This window comes from Amblyomma americanum, chromosome 11, assembly GCF_052857255.1.
Source record: "Amblyomma americanum isolate KBUSLIRL-KWMA chromosome 11, ASM5285725v1, whole genome shotgun sequence".
NCBI lineage: Eukaryota > Metazoa > Arthropoda > Arachnida > Ixodida > Ixodidae > Amblyomma > Amblyomma americanum.
This window is the reverse complement of record NC_135507.1, coordinates 28,482,356-28,498,501: the sequence shown is the minus strand read 5'-3', so window position 1 is coordinate 28,498,501 and position 16,146 is coordinate 28,482,356. Positions and strand designations below refer to the sequence as shown.

The window sequence follows — 16,146 nt, the reverse complement described above, 5'->3', positions numbered from 1 at the left end:
GGCGTACACACAGCGAGTGAAAGCCACGGAAAGCAAGGCGGGAATGAAACCCTCCCTTTCCCTCCCAAACCCGAAATTCGATGACATTCCTTTCCGGTGTGTTCGATCGCCGCACTCTCACGGAATGTAATCAAGTAAAGCGAGTGGATCTGCGTCCGTGCGGTTGGCGAGGTGCAGATCTGGACGAACGCAGCCAGCGTTCGCGAATATCTAACCGGTTACCGTCGTGTTCGCCTCTCTATCACTGCGGCTACATAATATATTATAATTGGTTTTGGGGGGAAAGGAAATGGCGCAGTATCTGTCTCATATATCGTTGGACACCTGAACCGCGCCGTAAGGGAAGGCTATCGCGATAGCACTTTTACGACGCGGGCGCTATATAGTATATCGCGATGCATTAGTTGAAGTGCATGTGGCAGTACGACCACCACCATGCGGGTTGTATACGTGAAGGTACCTGTCTAGATTAAGAAGGGTGGAGTGACGAGAGAAAAATAAACTGGATAACTGAGACTACGGCTTAGTTAAAACATTCGGAGACAGCAGTGATGTCCCTCCATATTCCTCTATTCTTCTCCTCCTCTTTTTTTCTCCTCTTTCTTTTCCTCTCCTTCTCTCCCTTGGCTTGTGCCTTCGTTACTTGCTTTTCATCTTTCCCTAACGGCTACTATGCTCTGTCAATAATGCGTTTGATCACCGCAGCTGCCCGCCGCGGTGGCTCAGTGGTTAGGGCGGTCGACTACTGGTCCGGAGTACCCGGGTTCGAACCCGACCGCGGCGGCTGCGTTTTTATGGAGGAAAAACGCTAAGGCGCCCGTGTGCTGTGCGATGTCAGTGCACGTTAAAGATCCCCAGGTGGTCGAAATTATTCCGGAGCCCTCCACTACGGCACCTCCTCTTCCTTTCTTCTTTCACTCCCTCCTTTATCCCTTCCCTTACGGCGCGGTTCAGGTGTCCAGAGATATATGAGACAGATACTGCGCCATTTCCTTTCCCCCAAAAAACCAATTATTTATTTCACCGCAGCTATTAATGTTTTAATAATAATAATAATAATTCCTTTTTGGGGTAAGGAGATGGCGCAGTATCTGTCTCCTATATCGTTGGACACCAGAACCGCACCGCACCGTAAGGGAAGGGAAAAAGGAGGGAGTGAAAGAAAAAAGGAAGGGAGAGGTGTCGTAGTGGAGGGCTCCGGAATAATTTCGACCACCTGGGGATCTTTAACGTGCACTGACATCGCACAGCACACGGGCGCCTTAGCGTTTTTCCTCCATAAAAACGCAGCCACCGCGGTCGGGTTCGAACCCGGTAACTCCGGATCAGTAGCCGGGCAAATTGTATTTTTGCGGCGCGAATTGCGCGACGTCATCCAGGCATTCGTTGCGCCCGACGGCCCCTATTAGAGCCAATTTTTACCGTTCATTGTTTCATCAACGCGACTAACTTCACTGGAGGCACTCGTAATTCAACCAATCAGAGGCGTCCAGTGGTCACGTGATCAGCGAGCTGAGAGCGTGCTCGGACGGCTGCATGCTCCCACTGACGTCACGGCTACGTATTCTCACGTGGCCGGTGACGCGCTGTTGACGTGACGATCACGTGATCTCGAGACGGTCGCGTGTGTGACACACCATCATAGTACGACGCTCAAGCCAGGAATGGGCGCATAAAAGCTACGCTGTAAAGGCGGCAACGTTGGTTCTAAAATTCACCGTATCTTAATGCTAAAAGAGGCATTACAGGTCAACTGATAGTGAGCTAAAAGAAACCACAACCCTACAACGCAGCATCCTGACTTAATAAACGATAATGTTGCTGCAATATGTCGGGCCGAAAGTACAAAAGCAATGCAGAGTTCATGGCAAGCGCCGTCACGAAGAGCACGATAATAATCTAAGCCACGAGAGTCTGTGCCGAACTCACCGTAGGAGCACGGAAGTTTATAATTTCACACCAGAAATCGCGCAAACAGGCCTTCATTATTTTGGCACGAGGCCCCGCACCACCAATCTCTCCAGTAGAGCTCTTTAACTACTTCGTTAATGCGGCTGCTTCCAGTACACCGTATGATCACCGCCTGGGAAGCTCGTCCGGACCGGCGCCTCTCCATCCACGACCTTCACAACGCCAAACCTAATTGCGTAAACTGGATCCCCGGGACCAATTACCCAGTTACTGAAAGTCCTTACTAACGACCCTGCATCGGGGCAAGGCTGTTCGAAGCGCCGGAAAAGAGTGGCGGGATCACGCACTATTTTCACGTCGTTTACGCCATCGCATGTAATTCCGAAAGCGGTTCCCGCCGTCCCGCCGGCACCGGGGGATTTTCGCACGCGTTGGAGTCTTTCCCAGGAACCGATAATAACGAGCACAACCCGTGGGACCCCAGGTGGAGTTGAACTGCTCAGTGTTTCAGGCGATGTCCCGCAAATACCGCGAGTGGTGGCTCTGAAAAGGCGACAGCACCACACTCTCTTGTTCCAGCTGCCTCGTAAAACTTTCTGGCGAAGCTTTGGTGCGTTTCGTGAAGAAACACACTTTCACGTCTAAAAAAAGGGAGGCGACGTCTTCTGTGACAGGACGCATATGGCAAGAGAAAGTGCGGCAGTACGAATGCTACGTCCATCATCGAACTCGACCTTCGCTTGAAAATAACTCCCCAGAGCCGGCTTATTTCCTCCTGATCATAGCTAGGAATTGGTACGGCAGTAAAAAGGCAACACCACACGTTCACTAAAGCCGCCGTAACTTCAACGAAGAAAGCGGACTACATTGTTTGTTGAACGAAAGTTAGTTGTTTTTAAATTGGTTTTCCGGGAAAGGATATGGCGCGGTATCTGTCTCATATATCGTTGGACACCTGAACCACGCCGGAAAGGAAGGGATAAAGGAGGGAGTGAAAGAAGATAGGAATCAAGAGGTGCCGTAGTGGAGGGCTCCGGAATAATTTCGACCACCTGGGAATCTTTAACGTGAACTGACATCGGACAGCACACGGACACCTTAGCGTTTTTCCTCCATAAAATCGCAGCCGCCGCGCTCGGGTTTGAACCCGGGAACTCCGCGAAAGTTAGTGAAAGAAAAAAAAATTAGTCAGTATAGATCTAGATCAAATATGGGCGGTAATCGGAGTCTAAATAACAGTAAATGTTTCCGTTAAGTGCGCACTGTGATGACACATAAGCATTGTTTTAAAAACTGCCTAGATTCCTAAAGAGCTATCTAAACTCTCGAGGCACTCCCTACGAGACGTCTGTTTAAAATCTCGCGATAGCAGATGCGAAATCTCTGCTGGGCAACCACTATTAAAGTATTCACCTGATGATAGTAAATCTCAAGAACTAGTGAATTAAAGCGATCGAGATTAAAGGATTTTTGTCTTGCTAAGGTTATATAGCTCTACGGACAGCTCAGATGGAAGCGGCTGTGTTCAATCGAGCGTTGGAGACGTTAGGGTGTTTTGCATAAAAAAGAAAAATTTTTATGATCGCGGTCTAAATCACTTACAAAATACAATATTTCCGAAGACGCGCGTATTTCTTTTTTTTTTTTTTGCGTCCTCACAATTTCCGGCTGGCTAAATTCAGCAAAATACACCCGACATGAAAGGATTCATTCAGGAAATGAAAAATTCGAAACAGCTGAGGTGAAGCAGCGAGACGAATGTGGACGAAGAAAAACCAGGCTGCTCGAGTAATCACGAACAGTTTTTAACTTGACTCTGATTTTGGGATCTCATTCGGAAGACGGGCGGAAGCAAAAGCAAATTATCGCAATCTGTTGTACTCTTCCCAAAATCTGCAAAAAAGAAGAAAAGAAATAAATCGAGTATTGAAGCTCGCCAAAGTGCTCTGTCCGTGCTATTAAACTCTTGCGGAAGCAGCCATTCCTTTAACTGCTGATCTCGGCGTGATTGCTCTCGGAGGACATCTCCCCCTCGGGGCACGGGCAGGGCAAAAGATGAGCAAAAATGAATAAGTAAATTGCCTCCTTTGTTTGAACGTATTGTTCGTGCTAGCGACCGGAGTTACGCCCGTAAAGGCGGAAGCTTGAGAGGTACGCAGTTTGCTTGATGTGCGCAGTGCGCTCGGCCCGATGAAATCAGTAAACGGAAAATTGGTTGATGGGAAGCATATTGCTAATTGGAAAGCACCCAGCACTTGAAGAAGCGGTTAAATTTAAAACAAAGGCTGCATCTTCAAATATTAAATCAAATATACAGGAGTACCTGTTCCCTCCAAATACTGCTGACTCGAGGCAGACGATTTGCTGGGAATTGTAACAACAACAACAACAACAACAACAACAACAACAACAACAACAACGACGACGACGACGACGACGACGACGACGACGACGACGACGACAACGACAACAGCAACAACAACAACAACGACGACGACGACGACAACAACAACAACAACCACGACGACGACGACGACAACAACAACAACAAAAAGCCAAGGAATTGCGAACGTCGATAGATGCAAGACAACTGGACAGTGTTGTATTGACAAGATTTTTTTTAACTCATGCGCAAACAGGGATACGTTGGTTCCAGATTGAAAACAGCCAAAGAGGTTGGAGACATCCAGAATAAATGAGGGAACAGTGTGCGCAGACCGAAATGCAAACAAATCGTTTTGTCGTCTCTGAAAATAACAAGACGCTCGTCAATAATCAATTATTCATTGGTCAATCGACAGACTCAGAACACACCTCGACATATGCTTCCGGTTTCATTGTAATGCAAGCCCTTTGGACACAGTGGGCGCTAGTTCACGCATCTGAATGAATTGGTAATGCATCAAACCTTCGGAACCAACTAAACACAATAATAGAGTACTAGTAAAAGGTTCGTAGAACTCCTGTAAGAAGCTTTTCACGTAAGGAACTTGAAAAATCAATTGTTCACACTCCCTCCTTTATCCCTTCCCTTACGGCGCGGTTCAGGTGTCCACCGATATATGAGACAGATACTACGCCATTTCCTTTCCCCCCAATACCAATTATTATTCACGCTTCCGTTAATAGTGCACAACAAAGAACTTGTAAGCGCAACCACGATAGTTACAGTATCGCAATGCCCTCCGGATATAAATGCAGTCTAGGGTGTATCCAGCTATGAGATATATCTCAACCGGCCACAGGTAATATTCCGCAGCCAAAAGGGCGATGCAAGGCAGAAGTGGCTATGAGCAGCTGAACAGCTCTTCCCCACCATCTAAATCTGTGACACTGTCGTCTTCCTTCATCATCATGGTATGATTAATCGACGTTTACTGTGCTCAGTTATGCACATCGTCTGTCATCGCTTTTCTGGCACTAATGCAGCAGCAACTTTTTTCTACTTTCGTTAGTTCCTCCGAGTGTGTTGCTGGCGTTGATAGGTTCATGGTTCATTCGCCAGCTCATGAACTTTTTTTTTGGAACAGACAGAAGGTAGAGGGTTCGATTTCCGATCCAACCTGAGCCCGTGGTTTCCTGTACTTCTGTTACCTGACGACGCGGTGACGGGACTTTTTTGTTTTGTTTTATGGACGAAACGATGCCAGAATTCCCAAAGGGCTTGGCTTCAACTACACTCTGGTTTAGAAAATGCGACGAAGTTGCGGAAGCTGCATAGCTGGCATCAGTGAACCGGAAGTTGCATATTAGAGAAATGTTCGCCTGTTGGTAGTCGGAACGTTTGTTCCCTTTCATACTGCTCACGGCTGTATACGCTTGACTCTGCCACGACAACTTTTTGAACTTGCCGCCTTGTACCTTTTTTTGCCTTGCACGTGTACATATTATTTTTGTTTATTGCACACTGCACCATGCCCACGATGTATAAGACCGACCCAATTTCATAATTAACACTTTGGTTGTTCATTCTTTTTTTCACTCTTTATTATGTATGAAGTGAACCCTTGAATTTTTCGTTATTTTCTGTCCCCCCCCCCCCCCCCCCCCCGCTATGTAATGCCCAGCCGGGCCCTTAGGTTACTTAAATAAATAAAATAAAACTGACGCCACGGCCGTGAGCCAACCACTGTAATCATTCTGTCGTGCAAGCAACTCTGGAAAGTTGGCCCCTGATTTGATAACGTCGGATCTAGATTACCCATTACTGTTAAGACGGAGACAAGTTTGTCTTTATGGGGGTTTAAAGTCCCAAAGCGGCTCAGGCTATTAGTGACGCCGTAGTGAAGGTCTCCGGAAATTTCGACCACCTGGGGTTATTTAACGTGCACCGACATCGCACAGTACACGGGCCTCTATAGGATTTCGCCGTCATCGAAATTCGAACGCCGCGGCCGGGATCGAACCCGCGTCTTTCGGGTCAGCAGCCGAGCGCCATAACTACTGAGCCACTGCCGCGGGACAGACGAGGAAAAGTCCACTTGCCGAAACGTTGGCTAAGCTCCCTGAGGTCCTCCCCTGCCTTGTTCACTTTGTTCTGTGCTGCCAAATTCAGTGCGATAACATAAATTTGAAGCCGCTTGCAAGCACGTCACATGTAAACAGCTCTCAGAGGAGCAAGGCTAACGCCACACGCTCAAACAGTCGTTGATGCATCCGTGCTTGAGCACCCGTCCGATAACGTCCGCATGACGCAAATCACAAGGCACGAGAAATCCTCCTCCGACTTGGCGGAAGCACTCGAGAGAGATTGCAGGCGTGCCGTTTTAGCGGGCTTTATGCAAGTCGCCAGCCGGCTTTTGCGGGATTAGCGTATGGACGGACGGCAGCGCGGTATAATCCCAGGGCAAGTATCAGAAGAGTGCCTTCCACTTTCCCCGGGACAGTGATTAATTGGCTCTGATTCCTTTTCTAAAATAATCAGTTGCAGTCAATGAAAAGATAATAATTCATCTATTTGCTTGCGTGGGGATAATTCGCTAAACTGCAGTATCTGTTTAATAGCAGCACGACTTTGCAAACGTTTGCTCGATAAATTAGCGGCTTCGCAGTGCCAACCTTAGTGGTGGAACTGCTTTCATCAGCTGACAGGTGCTATGCGCCCAAAGCATGGAGCAGAGTTGTGTTGTGGCGCTGGTGTCGTTTACTGCGCTAACGTCGGAGGCAGGCTAATCGCCTTATCTTGCATATCTTTTCTTTCCTTAGTTTTTTTTGCATTTAGCGACACACTTTCTTGAAATAAACAGCAGAACGGAAGGGTACAAGTGATTACTCTGGATAACGCCCACTGCCTCTCGTCACTCGGAAGCTGTCATTCTGCTGCTTAGCTCGAGCGTTGGACATCACGTCGCGGCAGCAGCGTTTTGATGGGGAGACGAATAAGAAAACAGTTGAGCTCTGAAAGTTCGGCGCACGTTAAAGAATGCCCCGCGTGGTCTGAACTAAATCGCGTCGTATCTTCTTGTGCAGCTTTATGTTTATTTGAGACTTATCTCTGACAAGAAGAATGCTATGGGAAAGTAAGACAACGAGTCGTTATTCTGACCTGGCCACATCACATACGCGGCAACAGTAGTAACAGTTTAGCCAAGGGCGATGAAGACTGTTGCAAGATATCTGCATTGATCGAAGTAGTCAGCAACACGGCATTACAAAAAGGATAAAATAAAATCCGACACGGACTCGAGGGTTATGACATTCGGCGGAGAAATCTGTTCGCGTTGGTCCCTCAAACAACTCCTAGCAAGGAAAAAGAGCTGGCCAGGCTGAGTATGACCCGCTGTTCTATGATATTTTTTGCTGATCTGATCTTTTTTTGGCCTACTGTTAATTACGCTGGACTAGTTTACGGCACTACTCATGTGTAGACGAAAACACACAAGAATTAAGCGCCTTTTTAAAATCAACTGCTTCTTGTCACTACAACATTTAAGAAGCTAGGATATGTGAGAAATTCCGCAAATGCAGATACGAGTAGTGAACATCAGCGTACCTCTCAGAAAACATCGCAATGGTGACTTTTTACATCACCACAGTTGCGGTCAGCGTTTCTCAAAGTTCGATTAGTGGTTCTCGCCGCGTATAAGACACGAAAGAATTCGCACGCTCTTCTAAGCCCTCGCTTATTCGGCTGGCACCGACTGCTTCAGGGACGTCTTAGCTTACACGTCACGTTTAGTTAAGCTTGAATGAATCCTCCTCTCTGACCGAAGCGGAAGTTTAGCGAAAGCAGCACCCGTCTTTCGCACAGTGCGAGCCTCACGTGCGAATCCAACAATCTCTGCCCTATCCAAGTGTTGGCACTGCCCCAAGTAGTATGAAGGGTGAAAGCACCGCAGTATACACCGCCCGATGTGCATTAGCGATTGAGGTATATTCAAACGAATGCAAATGACCCACTCCAACTTGATCCTCAGTCTATAAGGCGCCAAGGCAGCCGGTGCTAGTGTTCATTCAACACCTTGCTTTCAGCTAGACGAATATCGTACAGCACCCTAAACCGCCGAGGTGGCTATTGGTTTGATTTATGGGAGGTTAACGTCGAAAACCGACTCAGGCTATGAGGGACGCCGTAGTGAAGGGCTTCGGATAATTTCGACCACCTGCGGTTCTTTAACGTGCACTGATATCGCACAGTAAGCGGGTCCCTAGCATTTCGCCTCCATCGAAATTCGAACGCCGCGACGGGATCGAACCTGCATCTTTCAGGTCAGCAGCCGACCAAACACACCTGAGTGCTGTGCGATGTCACTGCACGTTAAGGAACCACAGGTGGTTGAAATTAATCCAGAGCTGTCGACTACGGCTTCTTTCATAGGAGCAAATTTGAAGCGTTAGACACTGTATACTATAACATCATGCAATACCAAAAGTTTACTACCACCTTGAGGCTTGCTGAGACAAGTAAACCGAAAGAGCTGCCCATAGGATAGCACGGGAACTAAATCAACATGACGCCGCAAAAATTCAACGTTGAAAAAAAAATATTAGATGCGGCGGTAAATCATGAGAACGTGACGACTAAGTCCACATTCCACGAAGGATCCTGTCGTATCACTCCGACAAAGACTGCCTGCAGTGAGATTTTTTGCATCTACATGTTGTCGACGCCCAGCAGACGGCGGCAGATAGCTTGACTAAACGCATGCGGTGACAACGCAACCTAAGTATTTATTGATCAACAATGAAGCGCGAAATGAAATAAAAAAAGAAACGCAGCGCGTTCAACAAAGACATTCACTCACCTGCGCGCTCTTCACCACGAGTTCATCCTTTCCTTGCGGCACTGTCCCGCGCTTCCGTTCAGCGTGCACAATTGGCGCGCGGATGATAGCGCCAAAGCGTCTGTCAGCAGCAAAACGCCCGCCCTCCCGCGCGCGTTAGCGCGCGCGCACTTGGCAGTGGCACACGCGCGATCCGATAAGCGCACCGCGGAAGAACGGCGCTGGAGAGAAGCAGCCTCTCGGTGCAGCCGGGCACAACACACAACACGTTTCTTCGAAGAACAACCAGTGACAAACGGATTCTTTCTTACTTCGCGCCGAATCAAGTACACCCGATTCGTCACCCTAGGCTCCGGGATCACCGTCGGCGACCGATGACTCCTCTCGTAAGAATCTACTCGGTATCACACTTTCTGAACACCTTCAATCCCGCACAAAGCGCGCGATGTGAGAGAGAGCAGTGCACACTATTTCAATCGCACGACAACGGGCGACGTCGCTCGCGTAGAGCGGCGTTCTTATCCGCAGAGCACGCACTGGCGCCGAGCGAATATCGGACGCAACGGACACTGGGTGACGATCTTCCCCGTCGGCGAGATGCAGAGCGGCGGCGGAGCGGCTCGCCGGTGTTCGCTCGCTCGGGCGGCGGTGTAGCCGTTCCTCCGAGTGCGCTGCAGCGGCGGAGAGAAGCGGCGGAGGCTTCTCGGACAGGCTTTTTTTCGCCGGTTTGGATGCCTCGGTGAAACCGGCTGGGCTGGCACTGCCGCCGCGAGGGGGAAACGGCGCGCTCTCGGTGGGAAAGGGGAGCGGTACGGAATCACCGTCTCGCTTCCTCGGATGCTGCTGCGTGCCGGCGCGCCCGCATCTGCCCTCGGCCGTGCTGAGAGCTCCCTTCGCACTGGCGCCGTCGGCGGTGTAACTAGTTCTGGCGCTGGCCACTAGGAGTCGCCACCTGACAGGAGAGCACGAAGCGGCGCGCGCGGTGGGCGCGCTTGATCGTTTGTGGGCGCGTATAGTGGAGCGTATAGACATTCCGTGCAGCAGTCTATGCCGCATGCTTTTAAGCGTGAAATAGTTTTAGCTTCCGTTCCCCCGCGAACTAATGTGGCGAACCTGAGACGAACATGACAGCAAACATGAAGTGAACTCTCTGGAACTTCGTCCGAATGGGAGAAACCGGCGTGGACATTCCGTGCAACAGTCCATGCCGAATGCTTTTAAGCGTGAAACAGTTTTAGCTTCCGTTCCCTCGCAAACTAATGTGGCGAACCTGCGACGAACATGACAGCAAACATGAAGTGAACTCTGGAACTTCGTCCGAATGGGAGAAACCGGCGTGGACATTCCGTGCAACAGTCCATGCCGCATGCTTTTAAGCGTGAAACAGTTTTAGCTTCCGTTCCCCCGCGAACTAATGTGGCGAACCTGCGACGAACATGACAGCAAACATGAAGTGAACTCTCTGGAACTTCGTCCGAATGGGAGAAACCGGCGTGGACATTCCGTGCAACAGTCCATGCCGCATGCTTTTAAGCGTGAAACAGTTTTAGCTTCCGTTCCCTCGCAAACTAATGTGGCGAACCTGCGACGAACATGACAGCAAACATGAAGTGAACTCTCTGGAACTTCGTCCGAATGGGAGAAACCGGCGTGGACATTCCGTGCAACAGTCCATGCCGCATGCTTTTAAGCGTGAAACAGTTTTAGCTTCCGTTCCCTCGCAAACTAATGTGGCGAACCTGCGACGAACATGACAGCAAACATGAAGTGAACTCTCTGGAACTTCGTCCGAATGGGAGAAACCGGCGTGGACATTCCGTGCAACAGTCCATGCCGCATGCTTTTAAGCGTGAAACAGTTTTAGCTTCCGTTCCCCCGCGAACTAATGTGGCGAACCTGAGACGAACATGACAACAAACATGAAGTGAACTCTCTGGAACTTCGTCCGAATGGGAGAAACCGGCGTGGACATTCCGTGCAACAGTCCATGCCGCATGCTTTTAAGCGTGAAATAGTTTTAGCTTCCGTTCCCTCGCAAACTAATGCGGCGAACCTGCGACGAACATGACAGCAAACTTTCCCAAACTTCGTCCGAATGGGAGAAACCGGCGTTCCGCGACCTTCCAAAAGTACATAGTGCATGATTTCGAAGGTTCTCGAGTGAGAGCAAAGATATGATTACGAGCTGCAGCGTGTAGCATTGGGTAGGTTACGGTGGTTCCTTCTACACATCACTCCGAAGCCATGCTTCCAGCCGGGGTTATTGTGACTAAAATGACAAGACTGCGTACATTTCAGTCACCGCAGCTGAGGTCGGCACCACGGCTTCAGAAGGATGCGTAGAGGAAATCGGCTTATCAGAATGCTACACGCTCCTCTTATAACCTGATCTTCGCCCTCACTTGAGAACCCTCTAAGCCTGCACGGTGCGCTTCTACTTACGGCGCGCCGATTTCTTTAGGGTGCGGCAAGCAGCGTACCATTCGGACGTAAAGATTAACAAATTTTGCTTCATGCATGGTGTCATATTCGGCGTAAACACTGCTTAAATTCAGGATGGCCACCTCCGATATTGGCAAGAGATCTGACCCGCCGCGGTGGCTCAGTGGTAAGGGCGCTCGACTACTGATCCGGAGTTCCCGGGTTTGAACCCGACCGCGACGGCTGCGTTTTTATGGAGGAAAAACGCTAAGGCGCCTGTGTGCTGTGCGATGTCAGTGCACGTTAAAGATCCCCAGGTGGTCGAAATTATTCCGGAGCCCTCACTACGGCACCTCATCTTCCATCTTTCACTCCCTCCTTTATCCCTTCCCTTACGGCGCGGTCCAGGTGTCCAACGATATATGGGACAGATACAGCGCCATTTCCTTTCCCCCAAAACCAATTATTATTATTATTATCAAGAGATCTGAGACACCTCCCCCCCCCCTTGTTGGAATGCAGGGACTTCAATAATACGAAGCAACCAACCATTATTTTATTCTTGTCAGAGGCGGTCGAAACATTTCTTCTCTATCGTGTCGAAAATTTCGCCGTGATTTTCAGTAAGAACCATTAACATGTTTTCTAAAACCCAGAGGACGGATAAAAATAAAAAGTTGGACGCAAGATTCACAGGATGGAAGAAAATTGAAACCTGTGCCCCCACATCACAAGTCAGTCCAGAGCTGGTCGCTCTGCTCCAAGACTACAACAACAACAACGAGAACAGTGGGAGAGCGTGGGGAGCGTTTGTTTCAGGTCTGTGACATAAACTAGGGAAACAACTGCATTTCAAAATGATTTCTCACCTTCGTTTAAACCGGTGTGTAAAACTGGCTGCAGGCAGTTATTCCTCTCTCCTTCTTTATTTCTCTCCCAACCTGCGCTCGAATCACTAAGGACGCCCCTCTGACAGAGAGAGATTTTAAGCACTGGGCGTAAACTTCACCCTCATGTTCGGATTTGAAAGTTATTCACCCAGAAAGGGGGCTAAAACCATTTCATGCTTTGCAGAAGAGTGCTTAGGACCGCTACGGTTCGGGCCTATATTCAGCGTTCTGCGTGTTTACACGAACGATACGACAGCGCTCTCGGGTCAACACCATGGCCGCACTAAGCGATTTTTTGTCCTCTCAGGGAGTAAAGAAGACCGTTAGTCTCCAGAGACAGCTTACACCCTTTTTACACTCTTCTGTTTAGAGTGTGGTATTGACTGTCTCCTGCACTTTTCGCTATCTCTCACTTCTGGCTGTGGTTGGAGGGTACTGAACGGCGGTCATACAAAATCGATCGCTTGAGCATTAGCTGCCTAAGCCGCCACATCATTTCATCTACCGGTCCTCAACCTTTGGTGTTTCTAAACGCTGTACTGAAGCCCCGTTTCATCGTTGCGCCGTTGAAGCAAAAACTTGTTGTACGCAAGCAGGATCGAGCTACAAAATACGAAAAGTCCCGATCTCACAAAAGACAACCACCTCGTACAATGACATCATTAAAACCAAAACCCCCACACGCGATCGGGGTCAAATGTTCTGACCTCACTCCCAAAACTTTGGGCTCTCGGCGACTTCGGCAGATCCTCAGCTCACTCAGTGAGGTCAGTTTGGAATCGGGGTTTACCTAGTGGTGTCGATATTCACCGACAACGTTGCCCACCTCGTCTCTGCGGTACTCCCACAGTTATAGGCCATTCAAAGTTTCCTTTCGCATTTTTAGTATTTGCTTTAAAATTTGACAACCTGAAACACCCGGTACTTTTAAACAAACGACATAAACACCATTCATACTTTGGATACATTTTTCTTGTTGCCAATTTTGCACTACTAACCTCCTAAGAGCACTTCGACACGCCGTAGGATATTGCAGAAAAAAGAAGTAGCGTAAAGACTCCAATCCACTTCACATGAACAAAACTTGAAATAAAGCATTACTAGATGGCGGTAAAACAGTACCTGAAGGTGGAATATTTCACGCCTCGATATTTCGAGGAAAAGAAGAAAAAACATGCGCAAAGCTGTCCTATGTGAAAATCCCTTTTTTTACTCTTTTCTGTTTAGAGTGTGGTCTTGGCTGTCTCCTGCACCTTTTGCCATCTTTGTCACTTCTGGCTGTGCTGACTTATTTAATCATGCTAAGGAGCGTAAATTTTTACGCAACCAGGAGGTGGCAAAACTTTATTAAGTGTAGTGTGCTTGTTTGTCTTGCTGAGTGGAGCTCTCAGTACAGGGTTCAATGTGCCGCCAGGATCCTGTAGGCCCACTAGAGCAGCTGTCGCTGGTCTTGCGGGTTCATGCTGGTCGGAGTCAGTGTTCTCAGGAAGAATTAAGGGCTCGCAGTCCACAGCCCCATTGGCCACCGCTGTCCTCTCGGACAGCTCAATCAGCCGGCGCTGGTCGGTCGGCTCCGTGCTGGACAGGACATCTTCCCAAGAAGAAGGTTGGTTTGGTTTGGTTTGGTTTATGGGGGTTTAACGTCCCAAAGCGACTCAGGCTATGAGAGACGCCGTAGTGAAGGGCTCCGGGAATTTCGACCACCTGGGCTTCTCTAACGTGCACTGACATCGCACAGCACACGGGCCTCTAGAATTTCGCCTCCACCGAAATTCGACCACCGCGGCCGGGATCGAACCCGCGTCTTTCGGGCCAGCAGCCGAGCGCCATAACCACTCAGCCACCGCGGCGGATCCAAGAAGATTTGGTGGGGAGGGATACGGGTGGGACGTCGCTGGGTCGTGTTGGGCAGGCCCAGACGGAATGGTAGAGTGTAGGTCAGTATTGTTGGCAGCTCGGGTATTTGTCCGAGTAGAGGGTGGTGAAGAACAAGTGTTTGTGATAAAGGTTAAGATACGTGCGAGCCTGAAGTTATGATACGTGCGAGCCACCACAGCTTCGGCCGTGGTCAGTGTTGGGTGCGGTGGTAGCACTGCTCTTTCTTGTGAGCGGTAATATTCAGTGATGTGGGTGTAGGCCCGCAAAGCCGGGCAGGCGCCCTCTCTCTAACGATTACTCCTTTTCTTTGGTTTTACCTTCTTTTTAATGTCCTTCTATTCTAGACGGAGTCTTCGCCAAGTCCGTTAGACACCTTGACTCTAAAAGCTTCCAATCCCTCTGAAAACAGCAGTTCCGTACAATCCTGGGCGTTCAGTGTACCTGCCGGAAATGACGGAAAGGTTGCCGCCGAGTTTTGGAACGCGCGGATTCAAGGTGCGACATTTCCGGGCTCTAAGGAAAATCAGTGCCCTTGTTCGTACTCTTACTATACCTGCGACGGCGACACTCTGCGCGAAAGCTTTGACAACATTTACGTTGTGCCCGCAGTTTGAAATGGAAAGCCCAGCCCGTATCGACCAGGGCATCGGAATTGCTACCCGCCGAGCAACTCTCCCATTTCTCGGGACTAAATCAGGACCCGTGGCACCATCTTTCGGCTGTTCGATAAAATGAGCACGTACTAGCCCGGGCATCGTCGCGATTTGTATGAAATTTTGGGGGTTTGGGCATCCAATGCAGGGGGACACAGACACGGTGAAATGGTTTTGACAAGGAATTTGAGTACATATCTCAGTTTGCTTTTGTGTACGAAACGAATGCGCAAACGTAACCGAACTGCGTTACGCGATGGCTCCTATATTGCCCGCTACCCACATCAGAAGCATAATTCGGGACGTAGCTATCGCTCGTTTGATTTTAAACTTCATGAGCTTTAAATTCATTTTCACAGCCTCTGAAATACGCTAGAGTGCAGTTTCCATCCACCTTTCCTTCGCTCTTACAACCTGCTTCCAACGAAAAAAAACGCTCAAAATTCGTTGTTTTTTTTGGGGGAAAGGAAATGGCGCAGTATCTGTCTCGCATATCGGCGGACACCTGAACCGCGCCGTAAGGGAAGGGATAGAGGAGGGACTGAGGGAAGAAAGGAAGAAAGAGGTGCCGTAGTGGAGGGCTCCGGAATAATTTAGACCATTTGGAGATCTTTAACGTGCACTGACATCGCACAGCAAACGGGTGCCTGAGCGTTTTTTCTCCATAAAAACGCAGCCGCCGCGGTCGGGTTCGAACCCGGGAACTCCGGATCAGTAGCCGAGTGCCGTAACCACTGAGCCATCACAGCGGGTTAAAAAACGCTTAAGAATTGTTTTCTGATGCTCGGCCAATAATTTAACTACACGCAGGCTTTTCACAGTCAGACAGAGCGAAGTGAGACCGAATACTTGCACGGACTTCCCCTTACTATTAATGTTTTGTCGAAATTAAATTTTCAAATAACATATACCGAAGGTAAGATTTATACTTTACACTGAAATTTATACTAAAGGCAAGGTTCGGGCTGTAGCTGGCATCGACGCTTTATATGCGTGCGTCACAAAACGGGAGCTTATACTCTTCTTGACTACTATCACAACTCAGAAGCTGTGAAAACATTCAGCCCCGGACAATCTCACAAAATCCGCCATCATTGTAAGTTATCGGCACCTGCCACGCCACTTCCCCAAGCTTCTTGCTAGCTTTTTTTTTTTTGCAATGTCTCTTTA

At 49.0% G+C, this 16,146-nt stretch overlaps 1 protein-coding gene across 1 annotated transcript in view; it reads right to left on the bottom strand.

Annotated features, from left to right (window-relative positions):
- The window catches only part of LOC144111267 (uncharacterized), a 242,809-nt gene extending 232,802 nt beyond the window's left edge, over positions 1–10,007 (bottom strand). Inside the window, exon 1 of the mRNA XM_077644496.1 lies at positions 9,156–10,007. The gene's annotated coding sequence lies outside the window, so the exon portion shown is untranslated. The remainder of the gene's footprint in view (positions 1–9,155) is intronic.
- Between the last annotated feature and the right edge of the window lie 6,139 nt (positions 10,008–16,146).